The sequence below is a fragment of the Nomascus leucogenys genome, chromosome 4 (assembly GCF_006542625.1).
Source record: "Nomascus leucogenys isolate Asia chromosome 4, Asia_NLE_v1, whole genome shotgun sequence".
NCBI classification, from domain to species: Eukaryota; Metazoa; Chordata; class Mammalia; order Primates; family Hylobatidae; genus Nomascus; species Nomascus leucogenys.
Window position 1 is genome coordinate 84,670,333 of NC_044384.1, and position 11,702 is coordinate 84,682,034.

Below are 11,702 nucleotides of genomic sequence, written 5' to 3' on the forward strand. Positions count from 1 at the left end.
AATTTACCTGGAATGGCCCTCCAAGGGCAGCAAGGTCACCCAGGGACACTGAGGCCGAGAGGGAAGGGTCTCATCCAGGGTATCCCAGGAAAACAGAGGCCAAGCCAGGGCTGGAACTCAGAGCTCCTGTGTTCACAGCAGGGCCGTGCCCACTGCCCACCCTCACTGCCTCTGCCTCCCTCCAAGGCAGCTGATCTGCAGCATACCCAACCCTGCCTGCCTGAGCAGATTTTGAGTTGAGATCCCCCTTGTTGCTGGACGTAAGCTGTGTGACCTTGGGCAATTCACTCAGCTTCTCTATGCTCTATGCCTGTTTTCTTTTCTTTTCTTTTTTTTTTTTTTAGACTGTGTCTTCCACTGTCACCCAGGCTGGAGTCCAGTGGCGCGATCTCAGCTCACTGCAACCTCCGCCTCCTGGGCTCAAGTGATTTTCCCGCATCAGCCTCCTGAGTAGCTGGGATTACGGGTGTGCACCACCACGTCCAGCTAATTTTTGTATTTTTAGTAGAGACAGGGTTTCACCATGTTGGCCAGGCTGGTCTCAAACTCCTGACCTCAGGTGATCCACCCGCCTCGGCCTCCCAAAGTGCTGGGATGACAGGAGTGAGCCACCACGCTACAGTGTCATTTTCATTAAACAATATGGCATCTGTAGAAATAGCTAGTGCAGTGTCTGACATGTAGTGGGAGCTCATTAATTTTAACTACTCATCCCTCATCTGACCCTGGAAAACATAAGGCCTAGAGCTAAAGGAAGAAGGAGGACCCAGAAGAATTCTCTGCATCTATCCTGAAGGGAGCCCAGTGATACGAGGAGTGGGAGTCCTGGGAAGGGAGGCTGTCCCAGAGGACACAGCAGGGGAAGCCCATGCCTCCCTGGCGAGGTGACTTCCTCTTCTATTCCCTGGCTCTGCCTGGACTCCGTCATCCACCCTCCTATTTACCCATCCACCCATCCCTCCATTCACTTATTCATTCCTTCCTTTATACATGCAAGCACTGTTCATTCTGTGCTATACTAGAGCCACGCAAGGCCGTGGGGAAGCAAAGTCCAGCAGGCGAGGCAGACAGGCTTTGGGTTCAGCCATGTGGTAAGTGCCCTGTAAAGGGAGGACCACCATGCTCCCAGTGAGAGAGTGAGGAGTTCTGTCTAGGAGGGAACATCTGAGGGGGTCCTCCAAGGCTGAAAAGGTGTTCCAGCACGTGCAAGGGCTGAGAGGGAAGTGAGACCCCAGGTATACCATACACATACTGAGCCTCTTCCAGACCTCACGGAGAGCCAGGCGGGGCTGGGGGGGTCCCTAGGGACTTGAGCTGGGACTTCTCCCACCCTCCCATGGCCTATCCTGCCTTGACTCTGCCTTGCAGTTTGCAGCCCATGGATGGGCTCAAAGATGCCTGCAGAGGGGCTGGATCAGGGCAGAGTGTGTGTGTGTGTGTGTGTGTGTGCACGTGCATGTGTGTGTGTGAGATTTCACAGACCCCTCTCAGAGCAGCCTCCTTCCTGCTCACAACCCCATTTTGCCGGCACCACCACCTCTTGTGCTGCTGGTGAGGAGGGTCAGCATGGGAGGACTAGGGGTGGCTGGGAAGGGATGTCATGTGATCAGTGACTTCAGGGAGGTGCAACAGGAAGCCACAGTTCTTGGCAACGTGATTATCAACGCCCAGAATATGACCTTGGATCTTATCAGAAGTCCATCAGTGCAGGGAGCATACTCCTTCCTTATGAGGACACAGGACAGTCACCACCAGGTGGGGAGTGGGACGCCAAGGTCAGCTGATTAGTTGAGGGACTGAGGCAGCAGCCCCATGGTCCTACCCCACCCACTCCTGGAAGGATTTAACCCCCCAATCATGTGAAGTCACAAACAGGACGCCTGGACAAGAGTGTGTGACATCTGAGTGATGACACCTGGGAGTGTGGTTTGTGTTGGAGAGTGTGTAAACAGCTGTGTGTGTGACACCCAAGAGATCCACTCAGGCTGTTGGAATCCACTGGTGTCTACATGGCTGTAGGCACCAGACATTAACTTGGTCAATTTTCTTTCTTCCATCTTTGCTGGGTGGGTGGTATGGCCCCTCCCAGAACATTCTGGATTGTGGGAGTTCCTGGAAATAACTTAAGGTAGTTAGAGCACACGAACACCTTTCATTTTCCTGCCTTATTCTCCCAATGGCTCTGGCTCCAAGGGGTCTTCAATCCTCCAGGACCAGCAATGCACTGCTGCTGGCTCCCTCCCCATTCTCCACCTGCCCCACACACTCGCCTCTGTCCCACCTTCCTTCACCTCCCACGTGTACTCCCTTGCCCAGTTTGAGGCCCTGGAAGCCCTCTCAACCCCCAATCCTCTCTGCTTTGGTCACATCCACTGGGAAAACCCCATTCTGGTTACATCTGACTCAATCTCTGCTTCTTCTGTGCCTGCACCCTTGCCTCTGGATGTGCCTGCAGAGTCATGTGGCCTCCAGGACGCCATGTTGTGAGGACACTCAAGCAGCCCTGTGGACAGGCCTCATGGTGAGGCGCTAAAGCCTCCTGCCAACACTCAGCACTAACTTGCCAGCCCTGTGAATAAGCCAACTTGGAAATGGGTCCTCCAGCACCAGCCAAGCCGTCAGAATATGGCAGCCCCTGCTGGAATCTTTTTTTTTTTTTTTTTTGAGACGGAGTCTTGCTCTGTCACCCAGGCTGGAGTGCAGTGGTGCGATCTCGGCTCACTGCAAGCTCTGCTTCCCGGGTTCATGCCATTCTCCTGCCTCAACCTCTCCCTAGTAGCTGGGACTACAGGCGCCCGCCACCACGCCCGGCTAATTTTTTGTATTTTTAGTAGAGACGGGGTTTCACTGTGGTCTTGATCTCCTGACCTCGTGATCCTCCCGCCTCAGCCTCCCAAAGTGCTGGGATTACAAGCATAAGCCACTGCGCCCAGCCTGCTGGAATCTTGACAGCAGCCTCACGAGAGTCCCTCAGCCAGTACCACCCAACCAAGCCACTTTCAAATTCTTAACCTGTGGACACTGTGAGATAATACATGTTTATGGTTTTGGGCTACTAGGTTTTGGAGTGATTTGTAACACAGCAAAATAGAGAACCAATACAAATGACCAAATATAGACCAGAAACCCACAAGTATATGTCTCCAATCTAACCTATCCCGTTAACTCTTGTATTTCCAGCTGCCTAATTTTTTTTTTTTTTTTTGAGACAGAGTTTCACTTTTGTTGCCCAGGCTGGAGCGCAATGGCGCGATCTCGGCTCACCACAACCTCTGCCTCCCAGGTTCAAGTGATTCTCCTGCCTCAGCCTCCTGAGTAGCTGGGATTACAGGCATGTGCCACCATGCCCAGCTAATTTTGGGTTTTCAGTAAAGATGGGGTTTCTCCATGTTGGTCAGGCTGGTCTCGAACTCCCAACCTCAGGTGATCCGCCCGCCTCGGCCTCCCAAAATGCTGGGATTACAGGCATGAGCCACCATGCCCAGCCTACAGAGGCCTCTTAACTGGCGTCTCTGATTGTATTCTTGTCCCCTCTAGTTTTTTTCTCTACATAGCAGTCAGACTCATCTTTGTGAAACCCAGGTCGGCCATGTCACGACCGTGCTCACAGCCCTCCAAGTCTCCCTTTACACTCAGAGTAACAGTCATGACAGTGGCCATACAGCCCTTCATGTCTCAGACCTGGTCCCCTCCCTGTCCTCCTCACTCACGGCTCCTGTAGCTCTGGCCTGCTGCTGTCCCCTGAGCCTACCAAGCACACTCCTGACTCAGTGCCTTCGTGTTGGCAGCTCCCGCTCCCTAGAACCCTGCTCCCCAGCTGTCCACAGGGCTCCTTCCCTCAGGTCCTTTGTGTCTTTGCTCAAATGTCACTTCTCAATGAGATCTTCCCTGACCACTCTATCTAAAATTGCATTCCTGGCTTGGTGCAGTGGCTCATACCTATAATCCCAACACTTTGGGAGACTGAGGTAGGAAGATCGCTTGAGTCCGGGAGTTCAAGACCAGCCTGGGCAACATAGTGAGAATCCATGTTTAAAAATACATAAATAAAATAAAATTGCATTCTTCCCCCTGCCTCAGGTTTCCTCTTCCTCTGTGGCTTCATTTTTCTCCATTGCATCTATCCTCATGTTACTTGTTCATTATTTCTTGCCGCCCCTCCCAGAGCTTAAGTTCTACCAGGGCAGGCATCTTTGTTTTATTCACTGCTGAAGCCCCAGAGTCCAGAGCAGTGCTTGGCACCTATGAGGCACTCAACGAGTATTTGTAGATTGGAGGCAAAGCTGACCTACGCCAGCACAGCAACTCAACACTCCTGCTCCAGCTGTCTTCTGTCCAAGGGGTGTTCAGAGCAATAAGAGATGTAAAAGGTGGGCACGAGACCCCTGGGAAGCAGACCCCCTCTGGGCAAGCCCCACCAGATTGCCAAGGCAGCCATGCATAGGACACCTGCGTAACAGGTGCAGGTGCCCTCACAAGATGGGGACGGGATCTAACAGACCTCCAGTGCCGGGTGCTCCCAAAGGATGACGTTGCAGGATGGAGGAAGGCCCTGCCAGGCTGCAGGGTCTGGCCACCCCCTTGGGCAGGAATACCAGGCCCTTTAGTGGGGAAGGGAGCCTGCTGAGAGCACTAGTACTCAGAGCTGCTCCCACTGGGCCTGCAAAGCCAGTCTGGGGGCCGGGGTAGATCCGCTGGAGATCAGATAACAGTCGCCAACACATGGAATGCACCAAGTCCACACTAAATCATTCATCCTCCGAGGTGGACACAGTGGAACTCCATGTTACAGATGAAGACGTGTGTCCAGGCACTCAGTCAAGTTCACACCAAACAGCAAGGGGTGGAGCTGAGAGTAGAATGCAGCACCTGCACATTCACAAAGCTATCCCACGTGACGTCACTAGGCAGGAGAGAGGCATCCCATTCTGCCCCTCACTAGATAAATGGTGCCAGACAGACAGAGGAGGCTGATTTGCTAACCCAAGCCCAGTGCCTTGATGACAGAGGCCCAGGAGATGTGGGCACAGCTTGTGACTCACATGGTAGCCTCCTTTGACTGGGAGAAATGTGTGTGAATGAAAGGACCCGGTAAAACCCTGGGGCCCACACAGCTTTGCTGTGGGACCTTCCTTGACAGGAACCTCTGGGCTGGGCTGGGACTGCTTGGATGCAGTGTCAACAGGAGTGGCTACAGGGACTGACCTCAGGACAGCCAGTGCAGGGGCCCTGAGCTGCAGAACCACGGCCAGGATGCATTAGAATCTATAAGCACTTCTGTGGTTTGGAACTGGTTGGGGAGGGGACTCTGTTAATAGACTCCATTTCCTGCAGCCAAGCAGTATTCATGTAACCTTATTCGAGCGCTGTCCCAGGCTGAGACATAGTTAAATAAAAGCATAATTAGTCTCTCTCTGGGTCCTTTTAAAGGAAACATCAAATGGGACCATGCTGATGACTGCATCTTATTGACAGAAGTCCTTAAATGGGTAATTGATTTAGCTGTTGATCCAGCTATCATCAACCTCAGTACCCTATGATTCCCTCTGGGAAAATGGTGAGACAGCTATTTGTACAGCAGGGCCCCTGGTCAAGGACAGGTCAGGAAGTAGGTGTTTGGGGAGGTCTGGGATCCCTACAGCCATCAGGTGAGGAGGGTGGAGTCTCAGAAGGGGTGGGCTGCTAAGTCAGAGATGTTAGTCCGGGAGCGGTGGCTAATGCCTGTAATCCCAGCACATTGGCAGGCTGAAGCGGGAGGATTCTTTGAGCCCAGGAGTTTGAGACCAGCCTGAGTAATATAGCAAGATCCTGTCTGTATTTATAAAAATAAAATTTAAAAATATGAAGAAAAGAGAGGTTAGCTCAGCTCAATTCAGCCTGAAGCTGGGGCAGAATCAAACCATCACTAATCAAGCACTTCATCAGTTACTTTGCCCAGGCCTGATCCCTAGGAGTCTGGTGTAAGTCAAACCAGGCCTGGGGAGGAGCCACAAACCTGAATTTCCATCCTCTTGGCTGTTGTCTCCCTACAGTGAACATAAGGCAAAATGATCATCCCCAGCCCGTTCCATGTCACACGAGGACTAACGAAGGAATTCTGCTTGGTGGATCTTTTACCATCAATTAGGCCTGGATGCTGTAAAGTTAGAGGTTACTTTACAGAAAACTGATTAAGATGCAAATGATTTCTGCCCAGTGAATAATACAAGCCTGAGGGTTATGGGAGTTTTTATTTTATTTTACATTTTAAAATTTCTTTTTTTTTTTTTTTAAGACAGTGTCTCCCTCTGTCATCCAGGCTGGAGTGCAGTGGTGCCACCTTGGTGCACTGAAACCTCAGCCTCCCAGATTCAAGTGATTCTTGTGCCTCAGCCTCCCAAGTAGCTGGGATTACAGGCACGCGCCACCACATCTGGCTACTTTTTGTATTTTTAGTAGAGACCGGGTTTTTCCATGTTGGCCACACTGGTCTCAAACTCCTGACCTCAGGTGATCTGCCCACCTCGGGCTCCCAAAGTGCTGGGATTACAGGTGTGAGCCACTGTGCCCAGCCTGGGTTATGGCATTTTAAAAATAAATGCCGTTTAGAATATTAACCAATTTTGTATGTAATTTAGCAATCTTCTATCAGGATTCCTTCCTTTCTCCCCCGTGACTATATATGTGTCAGTTTTTTGTATTATTTTTTGCAACCCCATTGGTGGAGGGGGGTTGGGGGCTCCCAGGAGGCCCTGGGCCAAAGGGCTCCTGGGTTGGGGGTGAAACTCAAAATCTATATGTATCTCCAGGCCTGAGGGGTGTAGGATGCGGGCCCTTGGGGAGTTGCCACCACCTCTCTCTGCCCCCCAACCCCATGACTTACGAAGGGGAAGGGACTTTTCCAAGGTCACCAGATGGTTAGTGGCTCTTCCCCTATCCCTCCTCCACCCATACCCCCGTATTCTTCTGCACTTTGGAGTTAGAGCAGGTACCCGGATCCTCCGGGGAGGGACTGCGGCCCCTTTCTGGCCCCACCCCAGTGCTTATCTTGGGAACATCGCCCTTGAGCTCTCATCTCCAGGCTGACAACAACCAGGCCTGGAATCTTCTGTGAGGGGTGGGGGGAGGGCAGGGCCATGTCGGGGAGGGGTAGATCCAGAATGGGTGAACTGAGGGAGTCGGGGTGATGTCAGAGGGTGGCTAAGGGGCTAAGCTCAGTGTGGACCTGGTGACCTCCTGCTCCCCACATGAGCCCAGGGCCCACAGACACTTGGTGGAACTGAAGCTTGGCTTCCAAGTTTATTTCCGGGATCTAGGGAGGAACTGGCTGATGGAGCGGCCTCCCGAGGAGGTGTCCGACTTCTGGCCTGGGGCCCGGCCAGGCCTGACCCTTGTCTCTGTGGTCGTGGGGCAGGTCAGGCAGCATGAAGAGGAGACCTGCCTTCGGGGGGTTTGGGTCACTGCAGGCAGAGACAGCTCGAGTGAGCAGCGTGGGGCAGCCACCTCTTCCCTCCCGGCCGCCATGGCTGCCCGCACACCTGAGCAGAGCCACCTCCAGCAGGGCCTGGCTTTCCTCCTGCAGGGCCTTCACTTCATCCTGGATGGCCTGGGCCTCCTCCTGGATGGCCTGGGCTCCCTCCTTCAGGCTCTTATACAACAAGGTGGGCTGGACAAAGGGTTGCAGGGCCCGAGGTGGGCAGCCAGCCGTGCAGGACAACCGGAGGCCCCTCTAGGAGAGCTGGGCTGGGAGGCAGGGAGGAGGCAAGACAAAGAAAGGGGGTTCTGGCTCAGGGTCTTACCAGGTTCTGCAGCTTCTCCCCCAGGGCCAGGTTGTGCACTAGGGTGGTGTTCAGTGACTCCCGAAGCCTGGGGTTGAAAAACAGACCCCTCCCACCTCAGCCCGGCTTTTGTTCCAGGCAGCACTCCCCACCCCCACCCCCCCACCTCCTGCATCAGCCACCTGGTCCTATAGCCACCTGGGACCAGTGTTTCACTAAGAGCCCAGTCTTCCTGTCCCGGCAAAACCACAGGTGGGATGGGAATTGTTCTCCCTGAGTGACTGGTAGCAGGGGACCGAGAGAGAGACTAATTATGCTTTTTGTCTTCCTTTGCAAGAGCAGGGCAGGCTGCTTCTGTGGGTGGGCTAGAAACCCTCTGCGGCTCCTCTTGGAAGGGGTGGGTGGTAGAGGGCTAGCCGCTCCTTTGGGCTGTAGGCAGGGTTGCAACTGGATTATCTGTGGCTCCAGGCCAGCGACAGGGTCAATGCTGGAACCAGCCCTGCCTAGGCGCCCCAGGTCAGCTGTGTATGAATGGGAGAGCTGATCACTCAGGTCTATGGCCTGGAAGCCTCCGTCATGCCCTGCCCCCACCTCAAGACCTTTGCTGACAGATGGGGCTCTGACCCCAGCATTACCTGAGAGGGGTGAGCGGCCATGGGATTGTGTGGACCCCAGCTCCAGAGCCCGACATCCAGAGAGCAAGCCCCTCCCCCAGACTGAACACTCCTCAAGTTCTTGGACAATTAAAGGTGGGGGTTCCTGAATGCCTGTTCACCAGGCACGTGGGCCCTGACCTGAAAGCCAGGCCTGGCCTTGGTTGGGGGAAGCCCTGTCACCCTGCCCGCTCCCATCTGCCCACCCAGCTCACCTCATGCAGTCATTCTGCAACTGCCTGATCTCCTTTGAGATCCGCTGGGGGCCCCAGTCTTCCTGATCGAGGAACTGGTACTCCTGGATCTCCAAGTCCCTGGAGCAAGTGGGTAGTGAAGGTCAGGCCAGAGGGTCTAGGGGATGAGGGAGGTGGGTGGGTGGTGTGGGGGTGCCCAGCCAAAGGCCCCGGCTCCAGCAGGCCTCTCTGGGCCTCCTCTCTGCACGGGCCAGGGCTGAGTCCTGGCCCAGCTTTGAATGTTTCTGGGTATGCGGTGGGGAGAAACACCATCCACCTCCCCCAGTTTTGCGCGTGCCAGCATGTCCTGCACGTGCTCTCTCTCTCTCTCTCTCTCTCTCATGCAGCCTTACGATTCAGGGTCTTTTGGCTCAGTGGGCTCAGAGGTGTTCAGGAGTGTAAACAGGAACGTGACGGTGGGTTCCAGTTGTTCTGAGGAAGGTGGCTTTGCAGAGAAAGTGCCAAGGTGACTGGAGAGGGTCAAGGCTGGTCGCCCAAGAGCCTGGGTCCTCCCACAGCCCCCATCCTTGCCATCTCCCTGTCTTTCAGGGTCCCCATCATCTGTATCCCCCACCCTGTAGGGAAAGCCTGGTAGGAGGTGTGAATGGGACCTGTCCAGGAGGCCCTCCAGCGCTGAACTCCCCTGCACCCATTCCTCAGCTCTGAACCCAGGAGCTGGGCCTGGACACCCTGACAGCTGGAGGCTGGGTGTGACGATGGGGGTCCAGGCCTCCATTCAGATACAGGAAGAATTTCTCCAGCTCTCCTGTCTCCTCTGCCCACTGCCTTGGGAGGCCCTGGGGTTTCCCGTCACCTCCAAGTTCCGCTCCTCGGAAGCCTGAGGGCCCTTGGGTTCCTGCTCCTCAACAGGCCGCACCACTAGCTTGTTGGCCAGCTTGGAGTGGGCTCTTTGTCTGCCCCTAAGAGACTGAGAGAGACAGAAGCCTGCTAGTCACCCACATCTACCATCCCCCCCATGCTCTTTCTAACCTGGTCTGGTTTTTGGGGGGCAGCTTCCAGCCTGGCAAGTGTCTATCACCAGCTCTGTCCAGCAAGCCAGACCCCCTCAAAGTGAAAGTTGTCAGATTTAGTAAATACAATATAGGATCCCCAGTGAAATCTGAATTTCAGCTGAAAATGGATACTTTTTCAGTATCTGTCTCACACAATGTTTGGGATATACTTACACTAAAAAAGATTGACTGTTCATTTGAAATTCAAATTTAACTAGGTGTCCTGTATTTTATCTGGCAGTCCTACCAAACTACATGCTAAAAATATTTTGAGGCTGAGTGCAGTGGCTCACGCCTGTAATCCCAGCACTTTCGGAGGCTAAGACGGGAGGATCGCTTGAGCCCAGGAGTTAGAGACCAATCTGGGCAACATAGCAAGACCCCATCTCTGCAAAAAATTAAAAAATTGGCTGGGCATGGTGGCGTGTGCCTGTAGTCTCAGCTACTTGGGAGGCTGAGACTGGGAGGTTGAGGCTACACTCAGGTATGTTTGCATCACTGCACTCCAGCCTGGGCTTCAGAGCGAGACTCTCAAAAAAAAAAAAAAAAAGTGCTGAAGTTAATAGTATTCTGGCTATTTTTCACCCCGGTAGTTTTCAGAATCTTGTGCATCTACTGGCCAAGTAACCACAGACATGGTCCTTCTATTTTTTTTTTTTTTTTTTTTTTTTTTGAGGTGGAGTCTCGCCCTGTCGCCTAGGCTGGCGTGCAGTGGCGCCATCTCGGCTCACTGCAAGCTCCACCTCCCGGGTTCACGCCATTCTCCTGCCTCAGCCTCCTGAGTAGCTGGGACTACAGGTGCCTGCCACCACGACGCCGGCTAATTTTTTTGTATTTTTAGTAGAGACAGGGTTTCACTGTGTTAGCCAGGATGGTCTCCATGTCCTGACCTCGTGATCCACCCGCCTCGGCCTCCCAAAGTGTGGGGATTACAGGCGTGAGCCACTGTGCCCGGCGACATGGTCCTTCTTCACACTGAGTCCACCTGTGCCTCTAGATCCCCATGGACTTGTGGCAGGGGGCTTGTGGCATGGGCTTGTGGCTGTGTTACATTGTACCTTTCTAGGCAGCCTAAAATTACACATTTCCTGACCACGTGACATAAACCGACAGCTCTGCAGAGGGCCCCGTAACCCTGGAAAGTCCCTGAGCTCCAGCGTGGTATGGCTACTGGAGAATAGGCAGCTCTGTCACCAGGGGAACCTGGCTGCGTATAACAAGATCCACAGAACGAAGGAGAGTCGTGCCTGTGAGAACCTCACTTTGGAAACGGCTTAAAGAAACAACTCTAAATAAAAGTAATTCACATGGACGACCACAGTAGCTAATTTGCCCCATGAAGAAAAACTGGAAGGGGCCTAAAAGGCCCAAATATAAGAAGTGATAAGGAAACAAAGACTTCTTCACATGGTAGGATACAATTCACTCATGCGCTTGCTTACTGGTCCCTGTAAGCATTGCCTGTGGCATAGGCCTTGGGAACATATAGATGGACACAACCTGGTTCTGCCCAGAAGTTCCCGGAGGATGAGGGAGGCCTCAGGTTTGCAGCTGACCACAGTGCGGGGGGATGAGCCACACAGAGGTTTGTACAGAGAGCCCTGGCTGCAAGAGGAGGGAGCCACGCACTCTGCTTTGGAGCTCCAGAAAGACTGCACACAGGATGTGCCGCCGGATCTCAAACAAGGACGCGGGGGAAACCAGAAGAGGGAACCGTGTAAGCAAGAGCCATGGGGTCCTGCGAAGGGCCTATGACAGGGCCTGGGCTGTAGCCCACAGGGGATGAGGAGGCATGGGGATCTTTGTGTGTCTGTTATGTGGGCTGTTTGGCCATAGTTCAGAGGGTGGGTGGAAGGAATAGACACTGGGGGCAGGATGCCAAGGGCCTTGGATGTGAAGAAGAGAGGCAAGCCACCAACTGCTGCATTTGACAAGTGTCTAAACTGTGTTAATCCTGGAGAAGGTGTGCGTGAGACCCTGTCACACCACAAAAGTGGGTCTTAACGGTGGTATGAGCTGGGTACCAGCGTACCCATGTAGGGTTGC